The sequence below is a fragment of the Phyllobates terribilis genome, unplaced genomic scaffold (genome assembly GCF_046119375.1).
Source record: "Phyllobates terribilis strain yellow unplaced genomic scaffold, ASM4611937v1 Scaffold_12__6_contigs__length_324123572, whole genome shotgun sequence".
Classification (NCBI taxonomy): Eukaryota; Metazoa; Chordata; class Amphibia; order Anura; family Dendrobatidae; genus Phyllobates; species Phyllobates terribilis.
In genome coordinates, this window is record NW_027362772.1 from 177998540 (window position 1) to 178012364 (window position 13825).

Here is a 13825-nt window from a genome sequence, read left to right on the forward strand (position 1 = left end):
TAAACCCTCAATGTAGGCCCTGGGCGTGGCGGCAGGGCATTGGTGATCCGGTAGCTGGACCACGTCTTCTGCCACGCCAAACGGGTTTTTGTTCTGAGGTCAGTTGTTGTAGTACTTTATAAAACCAGTAGGGGACGCTTTAAGAAGCGCAACTATTTACAGGGTCCCAGTCCTTGGTCGGATAAAACAGAAGAAATTGGCTGCTCCCAGTCATCAGCCGGCTATAACTGACCCGTTTCCGGGTAACTTTAGGTAGAACAACAGGTAACAGTCAGACAACAGTCAGGTAACAGTAGCCAACTTTTTCTCCTTACCCTGACGGGTAACTATGTACATTGTACACTGCCGCTCATCAATAGCGGTGTCCTCCTTGCGCACCTTCTTCCTCCTCATAGTATTCTTCAGACCCGTCCGGGTCCTCTGAATAGCAGTGCTCACGGTAGTGCTCTTCCTCTACCCTCTGGACATTGAGGGCGTACCACCCTTTCAGGCCTCGATGCCGGGTGTATATTACCCGATCTCCCGGGAACAACTCCAATTTCGGGTGACCCGCTGGCAGGTGACCCTCCACATCCCTCCTGTCAACATAGAGGTCTGTGGCTGTAGTAGAATCCCGGATAAACCCCCACCCTTTCTCTTGGTGGAACTTTACTACTGTCCCAGCAGTTTTAGGACCGCGTGCAGCTTGGGGGTTTCGACGAGTCCGTGTCTTCTCCTCCGCGCTCCGGGCCTGCAGCTGCTCCCTCTTCTGGTGCCGCGCCCGCTCCTCCTTTTCAAGCCGCTCACAGAACTCCTGCCTGCGAGCTGCAGCCGCCCGCGTCTCCTGCGCAAATCCCATCAGTTCCTCCCCGGTCTGGTCCCATTCGATCTGGACCTCTTCCTCCGGGAGCTGGGGGACAGCGACTGGCTGTGGTACGGGCAGGAGCGGAGCAAGCGGGGCCTCGGCCTTTACGGACAGATCCTTCCGCCGACTGGGGTGAACCCATCCCTCTGGCACAGGGATCGGCTCTCCATCGGGTCCGGTGAGCTGACTGTACAGGTCGGTCCCAAGGGGTGGTGGCTTTGGGACCTGGGATGCACGCAGCTGAGAGGCGCCTGGGGATGTCAGGCCTTGCGACTGGGCCTGGAGCGGGCCGCTTCCGACCACACCCGGGGTCAGGGGGCACTGCCTGGGGCTTGATCCGGCAACGGTGCTCACAGCTTGGGGCCTGCGTACCGGCGGCGGGAGCGGGAGAGACGCAGCGACAGCCAGGGACAGGGACTGTCGTGCTCTGCCTGGAGCATATCGGTCACCCTGCCCCCCCAGAAATGTGGTGTAATGCATGCAGGTGTCGGGGTCCTGATCCACACTCCATCCTTACCAGAGAGTGAGATATCGCACATCTGGATGAGATGCAATACCTCTGTAGCAACCAAGCCCTCGGGGTGCCACATATACTGTATATATATATATATATATATATATATATATATATATATATAAAATTTTCTCACTGTATTTTTCCTTTTTGACTATTTTATTAAAATGATCTACTAAAAGTTATATTTTCATGAGTATTCTAATTGATAGGCCGTGTTTGTTAACTCATGATTGTGTAAGCACAGGTTGTTATATTAGTTATGTGCGCCCTTAGTTGTTTAATTCTTGTTCATCATTTACCTTACATCCAAAGAGACTGGTTATACTTGTATGCTTCTTAGGTAACTCGTACACTTTTTGAGTTGCCCAACAAGCCGAGTGCAGCCCGGGTGGTTGGAGTTTAGGTTCCCTGAATTTGGAGGTTTTCTGTAAGGCATAAGGTTTTAGCTCTTGCTGCCGAAGTTGATTGAATTTGGCTGGAGTTCATCACTCTTATAAGAACTGAATTGGAGAGGTTATGAGGATTCTTTTCTTAGTCCTTGTCCATTCAGAAATAATTTCTTGGGTTACGTGGTAAGGTGCGAGTGATGCCAGTGCAGTCAACAAAGCCAGGAGAACAGTAAACTCCAGAATTTTCCATTTTTCTTCTGTCCAAGGCAGTGGTACTGGTTCATCACTGGCAGTTAGAGGGGCATAATAGATGTCTCAGGAGAACAGATGGAGTTAACTTAAATAAGATAGAACTTGAAATCTTCTTCTCTGGTCCCCATGATGGGGCATAGGAGGTCCTTTTCTTGTTGGGTGGGGACGGAGCTTTGTGTAGCAATCCACAGATCTCCCCCATGGCGGTTGGAAGTTAAAATTGAAAAAGATATTTTGAGGAGACTGAAATGTATCAGCCCTGTAGGAGTCTGGAGTTGGGCATAGCGTCCAGGCACTATGTTTTTGGGTAAATATTTAGTTATAAATAAAAGAAGGAATCATGTTGGTTGATATAAGAACCTTTAGAACATATAAAAAAGGAAAAACGAATGAAATCGGTGTCTATGTGTTCCTTGCACCAGGTTCATACGGGAAGCGGTAGAGGGTAGCGTTATGGTGGGTGTTGTGGGCATGGATGCTTGCTGCAGTGTGAGGTTGTCACTGAGCTTGTTTTGATGGCAGAGTTTGTAATCTTTATATTGTTTATTCTGAATGATAATTTAAGATTTTTTAGGATTTATAGCAATATTGATGTCCAACTTTTATTTGACTATAAATCAGCTTCAAATATTTCCATATGTTTGGTTCAGATCTGCAGCAATGAATTCCAGGAATAATTTTAAGTTCAGTTACCTTCTAAACGCCAGAAATTCTTTAGTGACTCTGCTGACTTTATCCAGCACCTGTAATCAGTTCTTCAATCAAATTACTGTGAATACTTTATTTTCGTGATAATGGTACATCATAAAATGTTCAAACTACAGTTTTTCCCACAAAAGCGGCTATAAAGCCACCTTCACATGTTCACATAAAAGCATGTCTGTGTGGGACTTTCCGTTTTGACCATTCGTGTGCTTTTTTTTCAACATTCGTGTATGTATTTTCAATCCATGATTCATCCACGTGACACGTACTGGAATAGAATGCAGAATAGAAATTACAGATTTTTAAGTGATGTGCAAAGATAATAGATAGATATACAGCTAAAAAAATTGAAAAGCACCGTATGATTTAAATCCCAGGTGCAAGACCCCCAAACAAATATCCGTTTGCAATAGTAACAACAATAAAGAAAGGCAGGCAGCACTCCAAGAGTTTTTCTGTGAAAAAGGTGGACTTTATTAACCCAGCTGTGAGCTGATATTATAATATGGTTATTGGGCACTTCCAAACCTAAAAATACCAGCCCACAGCTGCTCCAGAAGGCTTACCCTCCCTGATGAAGCTGTGTTCCACAGTGATACGCATGGGTCCCTGCACTGATCCCTGATACTATCTCATGGGTGATATGGCTTGATACATTGGATCATTTAGGCAGCCTTATACATACTATGATATGGTCTTTTTAATGGCCTGCTTGGTATAGGTGTTGTTATGCTTACCACCTAGCTGTTGATGCTTTATGACAGAGTTTGTATTATATTGATTTGTGAATGGGTTGGTTTTGCACACTACATTTTATGTGCCATCCAATTATTGATTTTGTTGTTGGAACCACTCCAACAAAAATCCCCCCTCTCTCCTTTTATTTATACACTGTGTTCCAAATTATTATGCAAATAATATTTTCTCAGATTTTCCCAAATTACCTATATGAATTGCAGTCATTGTAATTTTCCAGTCAAATAACTATTAGAGTACAATTGAAAGGTTTTTGTACAAACTGCCTATGATAACAGTATATTTTTAAAAAAATAAAAAACTCAAACTGCACTCAAAATGCATGTTCCAAATTATTATGCACAGCAGATTTTTCAACCTTTTCATTTTAATAAAGAACAAAAAAATTGTCATTTTTGAAATTATAAGCATTAGCAGGTTATTACAAACTGAAATCAAACAGTTTTCAACTCAAAACTTTATTCTAGGTGATGTTACATTTGCACATAGGACCGCTTGTTCGAAAGGAGCTTCTGAACTCTCTCGTCCATTGAATTTGTCAGGTTTTGGATGGTTTCTGCTTCAATTGTTTTGCATGAGGACAGAATACCCTCCCAGAGCTGTTGCTTAGATGTGAACTGCCTCCCGCCATCATAGACACTCCTTTTGATGATGCTCCAGAGGTTCTCAATGGGGTTGAGGTCAGGGGAGCATGGGGGCCACACCATAAGTTTGTCCCCTTTTATGCCCATAGCAGCCAGAGATGCAGATGTGTTATGTGCAGCATGAGACGGGGCATTATCATGCATGAAAATGATCTTGCTGCGGAATGCACGGTTCTTCTTCTTGAACCATGGCACAAAGTGCTGTTTGAGAAACTCAACATACATTATGGAGTTCATCTTTACCCCTTCAGGGATCCTAAAAGGGCCGACAATCTCTCTCCCCATGATTCCAGCCCAAAACATTACTCCTCCTCCTTGTTAGCGCCGTAGCCGTGTTTGCATGGGGTGTCCATCAACCAGCCATCCTCCACTCCATCCATCTGGACCATCGAGATCATTTCATGCATGTTCACATAGTGTGCGGCAGGCAGGTAGCAATGCGATCCCTCCCCCTCCACTGCTGACGGGAGGAAAATGGCAGCGGAGTGGAGGGATCCATCCTGTGCTTCCTGCCCGCCGCTTTCTCCCTGACACAGGCTCGCTTTGCTTGATGAAGTCACCATACAACGCGGGCCTGTGTCAGGAAGAAAGATGGAAGTCGAGGACGATGCTGGGGGGAACGAGCAGAGAGGGTAAGTGTTTTTTTTTTTTTTTAACTAATACAGTGGTGATGGAGGAGGAGGGGGGGAGATGAGGGAGAGCAACAGTGATGGAGGAGGTGGAGGGAGATGAGGTAGAGCAATGGTGATGGAGGAGGTGGGGAAGATATGGGAATGGCGATGGATGAGGTGGGGGGAAATATGTATGGCATGGTCATGGAGGATGTGGGGGGATATGGCATGGCAATGGTGATGAAGGAGGTGGGGGAGATATGGTGATGGAGGAGGTGGGAGGAGATATAGTGATGGAGGAGGTGGGGGGAGATATGTAAAATGATGGAGAAGATGGGGGGAGATATGGCAATGATGGAGGAGGTGGGGGAGATATGGCAATGTTGATGGAGGAGGTGGGGGATATATGACAATGGTGATGGAGGAAGTGGGGCTAGATATAGCATGGCAATGATAATGGAGGAGGTGGGGGAGATATGGCAATGATGGAGGAGGTGGGGGAGATATGGCAATGATGATGGAGGAGATGGGGGAGATATGGCAATGATGGAGGAGGTGGGGGGAGATATGGCAATGATGATGGAGGAGGTGGGGGGAGATATGGCATGGCAATGATGATGGAGGAGGTGGGGGGAAATATGGCAATGATGATGGAGGAGGTGGGTGGAGATATGGCAATGATGGAGGAGGTGTGGGGATATGGCAATGATGGAGGAGGTGGGGGATATGGCAATGATGGAGGAGGTGGGGGATATGGCACTGATGGAGGAGGTGGGAGAGATATGGCAATGATGGAGGTGTGGGACAGATATGGCAATGATGGAGGAGGTGTGGGGGAGATATGGCAATGATGATGGAGGAGGTGGGGGAGATATGGCAATGATGGAGGAGGTGGGGGGAGATATGGCATTGATGATGGAGGAGGTGGGGAAGATATGGCAATGATGATGGGGGAGATATGGCAATGATGATGGAGGATGTGGAGGAGATATGAAAATGATGGAGGAGGTGGGGGAGAACAATGATGGAGGAGGTATCATTCTTCTTTATTTGGGAGACATAAATGGAGGATGTGGTGGAGAACAATGATGGAGGATTTCTCCCCAATCATTCTCCTTAGTGTTCTCCCCATCATTCTCTATTTTGCCCCCATCAGTCTTCTATTTCTCCCTCCCACCAATAATGGAGGAGGTGGGGAGAGCAATGATGGGGGAGAGCAATGACGGAGGAGGGGGAGAGCCATGATGGGGTATTATTTGGATACTATATGCTGTTAATATCTGTTCTGGTCACAGTGTGGTGGTATTTCTCCCTTGTATGTGGTATTATTCAGTCGCTATGTGGTGGTAATATATAGTCCAGTCATGGTGTGACAGTATTTCTCCCTTGTATGCGGTACTATTGGTGTTGGTATAGTGGATTGTGTTGTGTATGGCAGTCATTTGTTCCCTCTGATATTAATTAGAAGATTCTTTATTTCCATTAGTGATTAAATACTTGGAACAAGATGCACTTACAGGGGTTCGCCGGGGAAAACAAATAATCACCTCTCCACAGGATAAGTGATAAATTATTGATTAGTGGGGATCTGAATGCTGGGATCCACACCGATTGGTAGAATGTGGAGTTTTTATCCCATTAGATTGGAGCTCATGTGCGACTTAACCACTGATCCATTCATTCCCTCAGTGGCTGTTCTTGTTTTTTTCTGGTAGCCCCAAATAGAATGAATGGAGCTGTGGTCAGACATCCCACCTGCTGCTGCATTTTAAAATGGGGATAACTTAGTGTCCTGTCAGGGACAAAATGTCCCCATTCTTCCGATCAGTGCGTTTTCCAATGTTCGAACCCAAACAATCAATAAGTTAGTACCTATTTTGTGGAGCCCATGGATCGGTGATAACTTGTTTAAACCAAAGAATCCCTTTAATTCAAACTAACGTAATTGTACATCCCAGTTATAGTGTGTGCACAGTATATGTTCAGGATCCGCCTGTGATTTACAGTCGACGCTCCACTATAACAAGGATAACAGCTAACAGGTATTTTTCATATTGATGCAGGGTGGGCCCTGTGTTATGATCTGCAACAAGTACTAAGGAAAGATAAGGGAAAACTGTCCCTATAGTAAAACTAAGCTGAATCCCTATGATGTAGCCGGCTGCCTGTTCCTAGCGAACAGATCCGCCTTAGTCCTCGGCTAGTCTGAATGAAGACCTATAGCATTAGGGGAGGGGTCCCTAAAAGAACTAAGGACTGGAACAAAAAATGGGACACCTCCTAAACAGAGAAGTTGTTGCAGAACACAAAAAGACAAACAGACAAAAAGGTACTAGAGGTCCCAGAGGACCAAACGAACTGACAGAGAAAGGCACAGAAGCACCCGGCTAGAGATACAGTCAGACAATGAAGTCCAGCACAGCCAAAAGGGCGGAGCTGGAATATAAAGGCATATGGTCACGTTACTGAAAAACACAAGATGGAAAAAACAAACAGGAGGGTTCTAACAGTACCCCCTCTTTTATGAGGATCCTCCGGATCCTCCAAGCCCAGGCCTATCCGGAAACCTCTTGTGGAAAGCTTTAACAAGCCTAGGAGCAGAGACATCATCCGTCCTTACCCAGGAGTTGTCTTCGGGACCGAAACCCTTCCAGGAGACAAGATACAGTATTCTCCCTCTATGCCATCTAGAATTCAAGATACGAGAAATTTCATATTCGCCATCTTCCACCACAGGAGGAACTGTGACAGTGGCATCCCTATCCAATACGTCAGCCTTTTTCAACAAGGAAACATGAAACATAGGATTAATCTTCCAGGAAGTAGGGACATCCAACCTAACAGCAAACAGGTTAACAACCTGAAGCACTTTAAATGGACCCACAAACTTAGGACCCAGTTTTTTAGAGGGAATCCTCAACCGCAGGTTCTTTGAGGACAACCAAACCATGTCACCCACAGTAAACAAAACCTCCTAACGTTTCCTGTCAAATACTTCTTGGACTTCTTTTTAGCCTCTTGAAGGTTGCAACGTACATTAGTCCAAGCTCTCTCCAAATCAATGGAAAAATTCTCCTCCTCCGGCACCGCCGACCCCAATTTGGAGAACGAACCAAAAGACGGATGTCTCCCAGTACAACAAAAAAAGGAGAACACCCAGCGGAGGAGGATGTATGATTGTTAAGAGCAAATTCTGCGAGAGGCAGAAACTCAGACTACACCTCCTGATTGTCCGCCACAAAACAATGCAAAAACTGTTCAACATCCTGGTTCTTTCTTTCAGTCTGTCCATTAGACTCAGGAGGATAACCAGACGAAAATGACAAATGGACTCCCAACCTGTCACAAAAGGCACACCAAAAGCGAGCCACAAACTGAGGTCCTCTATCAGAAACAATATCCGTGGGAACGCCATGGAGCTTGACAGTCTCCTTAACAAACGCCTTAGCTGGTGTCTTGGCTCAAGGCAACTTCAAGAATGGAACCAAATGACACATCTTACTAAAACGGTCCACAATCACTCAGATGACAGTAATACCCTTGGACACGGGAAGATCAGTAATAAAATCCATTGTGAGATGAATCCAAGGCACACTAGGAACCTCCAGAGGGCAAAGCAACCCCGCAGCAGGAGTATGTGAAGCCTTTAACCTAGCACACACAGTACATTGACGCACCCACTTGATTACTTCCTTCTGCCATCCTGGCCACCAAAAACTACGACTGATAAGTCTCTTAGTCTCTGAAATTCCTGGATGACCTGCCAACCGAGACTCGTGACACTCCACAAACAAATGTCTCCTAAAGGCGCTAGGCACGAACAACCTACCATGGGGAGTGTTAGATGGAGCATCATCTTGAGCTTTCAGAATCCTATTCTCCAAAATGGAGTCCAATGCCGCCACCACAACTCCTTTCTGTAAAATTCTCTCCTCCTCCTCCTCCTCGGCACCGACCGTAGAAGAGAAGCTGCGAGAAAACGCATCGGCTTTAACATTCTTAGTACTGGGTATATAGGTAACAGAAAAATGAAACTGAGAAAAAAAAAAGCGCCCACCTGGCTTGACGGGCATTCAAGTGCTTGGCAGCATCCAGATAGATCAAATTCTTATGATCTATGAAAACCTGAATAGGAAATCTAGCGCCTTCCAAAAAATGACGCCAATGTTCAAACACGAGTTTATTAGGCAGCAACTCCCGATTTCCAACATCATAATTCAGTTTGGTTTCCGAAATTTTTTTCGAAATGAAGGCACAAAGATGTACTCCATCCTTGTTTTCCTGAGACAAAACTGCTCCGACTCCCACCGATGAAGCATCGACCTCGACCAAAAAAGGCTTGGTCTCATCAGGCTGCATAAGGATAAGGGCAGAACTGAACCTCTCTTTGAGATGCTCAAGCGCTTCAATGGCCTCAGTAGTCCACTGGGCCGTATTCACACCTTTCCTGGTAAGATCGGTCAGAGGCTTAACAATTACAGAAAAATTCTTAATGAATTTGCTGTAATAATTGGCAAAATCCAAAAATCTCTGTATAGACTTCAAACCAATAGGCCTAGACCACTCCTGCACAGCCTGAACCTTCACGAGTCCATCTCAAAGCCCTCGCTAGAGACAAAGTAGCCCAAAAACTAATCTTCTGCACAGCGAACTCACATTTCTCCAGCTTAGCAAAGAGTGAATTATCGCTCAATAACTGCAAAACTTCATGTACACTCTGCCAATGGGACTCTAGATCTGGTGAATAAATCAAAATGTCATCCAAATACACAACCACATTCTTACCAATCAAAGGTCTCAGGATGTCATTAATAAGGTTCTGAAAAATTGCAGGTGCATTGGTAAGACCAAAAGGCATCACCAGATTCTCAAAATGACCTACCGGAGTGTTAAAAGCAGTCTTGCTTTCATCACCCTCCTTCACCCGTAACAAATTGTATGCCCTCTGGAGATCAATTTTAGAGAACCACTTGGCCCCCACCAACTGGTCAAACAAGTCAGGAATTAACGGCAATGGGTATGAATTGCGTGCGGTAATCTTATTAATTTCACGAAAATCCAGACATGGACGTAAACCCCCGTCCTTTTTTTTAACAAAGAAAAATCCAACTGTCACAGGCGACTTAGAAGGTCTAATGTGACCAGCAGCCAGGCTAGTCTGTATGTACTCCTCCAAGGCCTTTCTTTCAGGGATAGTCAGATTAAACAAGCGACTCTTGGGAAGAGTAGCTCCCGGAACAAACTCAATGGTGCAATCATAATCCCTATGAGGAGGGAAAACTTGCAACTCCTCCTCTGAAAAAACCCTCCAAAAATCTTGAATAGGTACAGGTAATTCCCCTTTTTCCACAGCCGCAATGCGAATATTACAACATTTATCATAGCACTTCGGACTCCAAGACTTAATCACATTAGTAGACCAGTCCAGCAAAGGATTGTGCAGTTTTAACCAAGTCAAACCTAAAACGACCGGAGAGGGTAAATTATCTAATACAACAAAGTCCAAAATTTCTTGGTGAACTCCATTGATAGTGAGGGGAAATGCAGCAACCTGGTGAGTAATGCATTTCAAGGGAGTGTTATCAATTGCAATCACAGAAATAGGTGATGACAAAGGTTTGGATTTCAATTTAATGTTTTCCAAAAACCCTTTATCAATCACATTAAGTGTTGAACCACAATCCACAAATACCTGAAATTCAATCAAATTTTCGTGCAAAGTAGTACTCCCAGAAAGAAATACTCCTGCAGAGCATAAACAAGCTATACGGGTGTAACTGACCTTTTTTTTCATTACTTAAACAAAGCTCACAATACTTAATCAAATGGTCAGCTTTACCACAATAAAGAAACAATCCCTCGGTGAACCTCCGGTCTCTTTCCTGAGAGGGGAGCGACTTCGCCCCAACCTCCATCGGTTCTACGCCATCAGAGCAGATTTTATGAGGACTAGGACCTTTCATTACAGGAGTCTTTACCTCATTCTGTCTAATTCTCAGTCTCCTATCCACACGAACAGCTAAATGCATGGCATCCTGCAGAGTCTCAGGTGCGGGGAATGCAATTAGCAAATTCTTAACCCTTTCACTCAGACCAGCAAGAAATAGACATTTCAAAGCAGGATCATTCCATTTAACTGCTGAGGCCCATCTTCTGAAGTGTGTGCAATAATTTTCAACATCACCTGACCCCTGATTCAAACGCCTAAGTTCTGCCTCAGCAGATGAGATTCGATCTGGATCGTCATATAATAGCCCCATAGCAGAAAAAAAATCTTCTACAGACCTTAAGCATGGATCATTAGGATGGAGAGAAAAGGCCCCCCCTGTGGTTCTTTGCGCAAAAGTGACATAATAAAACCAATGCACTGTGATTCATTCCCACAGGACCTTGATCTCAAACGAAAATATAACAAACAAGCATTTTTAAAGGAAAAAAAGTCTTGCTGTTTACCATAAAAAACATCAGGCAGTCCTACCTTGGGTTCCACAAAATGCGCTTCAGAACAGCTACTCACGTGTTGCTGTAACTTGGCTACCTCCAGAGACAATCCCTGCAGGCGTTGAGCCAAATCCTCGACGGAAACCATACTGATCCACAAATTTCTTTCCTTTTAGTTTTTTTTTTTTTTTGGGCTGGACTTACTGTTATAATCTGCAACAAGTACTAAGGAAAGATAAGGGAAAACTGTCCCTACAGTAAAACTAAGCTGAATCCCTATGATGTAGCAGGCTGCTTGTTCCTAGCGAACAGACTCGCCTTTGTCCTTGGCTAGTCTGAACGAAGACCTATAGCATTAGGGGAGGGGTCCCTAAAAGAACTAAGGACTGGAACAAAAAATGGGACACCTCCTAAACAGAGAAGTTGTTGTAGAACACAAAAAGACAAACAGACAAAAGGGTACTAGAGGTCCCAGAAGGATCAAACAAACTGACTGAGAAAGGCACAGAAGCACCTGGCTAGAGAAACAGTCAAACACTGAAGTCCAGCACAGCCAAAAGGGTGGAGCTGGAATACAAAGGCAGATGGTCACGTGACCGCAAAACACAAGATGGAAAAAACAAACAGGAGGGTTCTAACACCCTGAGGATCAATTCCTCCTGTGGGCCCCAGACACCCCAGTCAGACACTGCCCCCACTACTAAGCCAGTAATAAAAAAAAGCACACACACCAAAATACTTTAATGAAATAATGACTCCCCGACACTTTCCTTCATTCACCACTTAATTCAAAAAGGACAAAAATCACACAGAGGTCCGCCGTAGTCCACCAAATCTGACATAGTCCAGCAATTCTGACGAACAAAGGCTATTGAGCCTCGTTCTGACCCTCCATAGCCTTTGCCTACAGCCAGCCACTTTCGGGTCCTGCTACGCAGTGCTATGGCAGACCTGTATGGGATTTTTTTCCTTTTATAATTAAGTGCTGAATGAAGGAAAGTGTCAGGGAGTCCTTACTTCATTTAAGTATTTTTTTGTGTTTTTTTTTATTATTACTCGGTTAGTAATGGGGTTGTATAATAGACACCTCTCCATTACTAACACCAGGGATTGATGCCATCTGTGTTTTTAGACAATTCACAGCTGATATCAACCCCAAAAGCCATTACCTCAATTGCCACTGCACCAGGGCAGTCGGGAAGAGCCAGGCAAAGAGCCAAACTTGCAGCATCTCATGTGATGCTCCTCTTGTGGGGCGGCTGCGAGCTGATACCTTTAGGCTGGGAAGGGACCTTCCCAGCCTGATAATAACAGCTCACAGCTGTCTGCTTTACCTTTGCAACCCCATGTAATTTTTTTCATGTAATTATTTATTTATGTGGCTTAATAGAAAACACTACAAGCTATCTATCTATCTATTATCTATCTATAATTATCTATCATCTATATATCTATCATCTTTGCACATCACTTAAAAATCTGTAATTTCTATTCTGCATTCTATTCTGGTATGTGTGACAAGGATATTATCCATGAGCGATACTTGTTTTACACGGACCCATAGACTTGTATGGGTCCGTATGATCCATGTTGCACGTTAAAAACAGACATGTCTCGGTGTGGTTTACATGGACATATGGTAACTGTGGAAACACATACATGAACGCAGCCCCAGAGATTATGATGTGTGTACTTGTCTCTGGTGAAAACGGACGCCACACGTACTGGAAACACGGACGTGTGAAGGGGGCCTAACCCTTACACATTTTTGAAAACTTAGAAGATTTGTACTGAAGGCCAAATGAGTAGCATCAGGTCTGGCTTCTAAGTCCATTAATAAGAATTCATATCATGCTTTCCTTCCAATGTTTGCTCTAGATCTCACTGTCAGATATTTTGAAGAATAACTTCCAGAAGTTTTTTTTTGTTATAAAACTATGAAAACATGTATTCCCATTGAAGTATATTTGATGCCCTGGTAACCACATAAGAGAAATTTCTGTCTTTGTGTCCGGGCATCTTAGTGACATCATCGGGACTCTGCGTCGAATGCAAATCAATAGGAATTTAAGTCATTCTTGTTGTAAAATGACTGATGACCATTAATAGGTCCAAAATAAAGTTGAATTAATTTCTCAATATGTCTGTGTATGTTTTATCCTACAGTGCTCTTAATTCCATACATAGACAATAAAAAACTCAATAATAGAAAAGTCCAATGACATAGAAACGATTGGCACGGCTACTAGTCAATTTAATGTTATGTTCCTTTACAAATTCTACATCTAAAACAGTTTTGGATACTATTTTAATACACTTTGATGTAGATTTTAAAACAGTTAAATATCCATGTGAAAAAACCTCTAAGTGAACACACCCTTAGACTTTTCTGAGGTCATCTTACATGCAGTTGTAATGCCAATGTTCATCCAAGTGTATCAGTAGAAGAAACTAGTGTCACTCACCTGTGACATTTGAAATCCCTTCTTCAAAACAGGTCGGCCCTAGGATTCAGAATGGAAGGCTACAGCTGTTTTTATTATTTCCAAGCGTCATCTATTATTATACTGCAGTAATGGAACAGTATGGAGTCAGCCTCTAAGCTTCTCCTAGTGGTGACTGCAGTCAGTAAGAATTTTTTAGTCTTATCTAGGTCTTCACAGTGG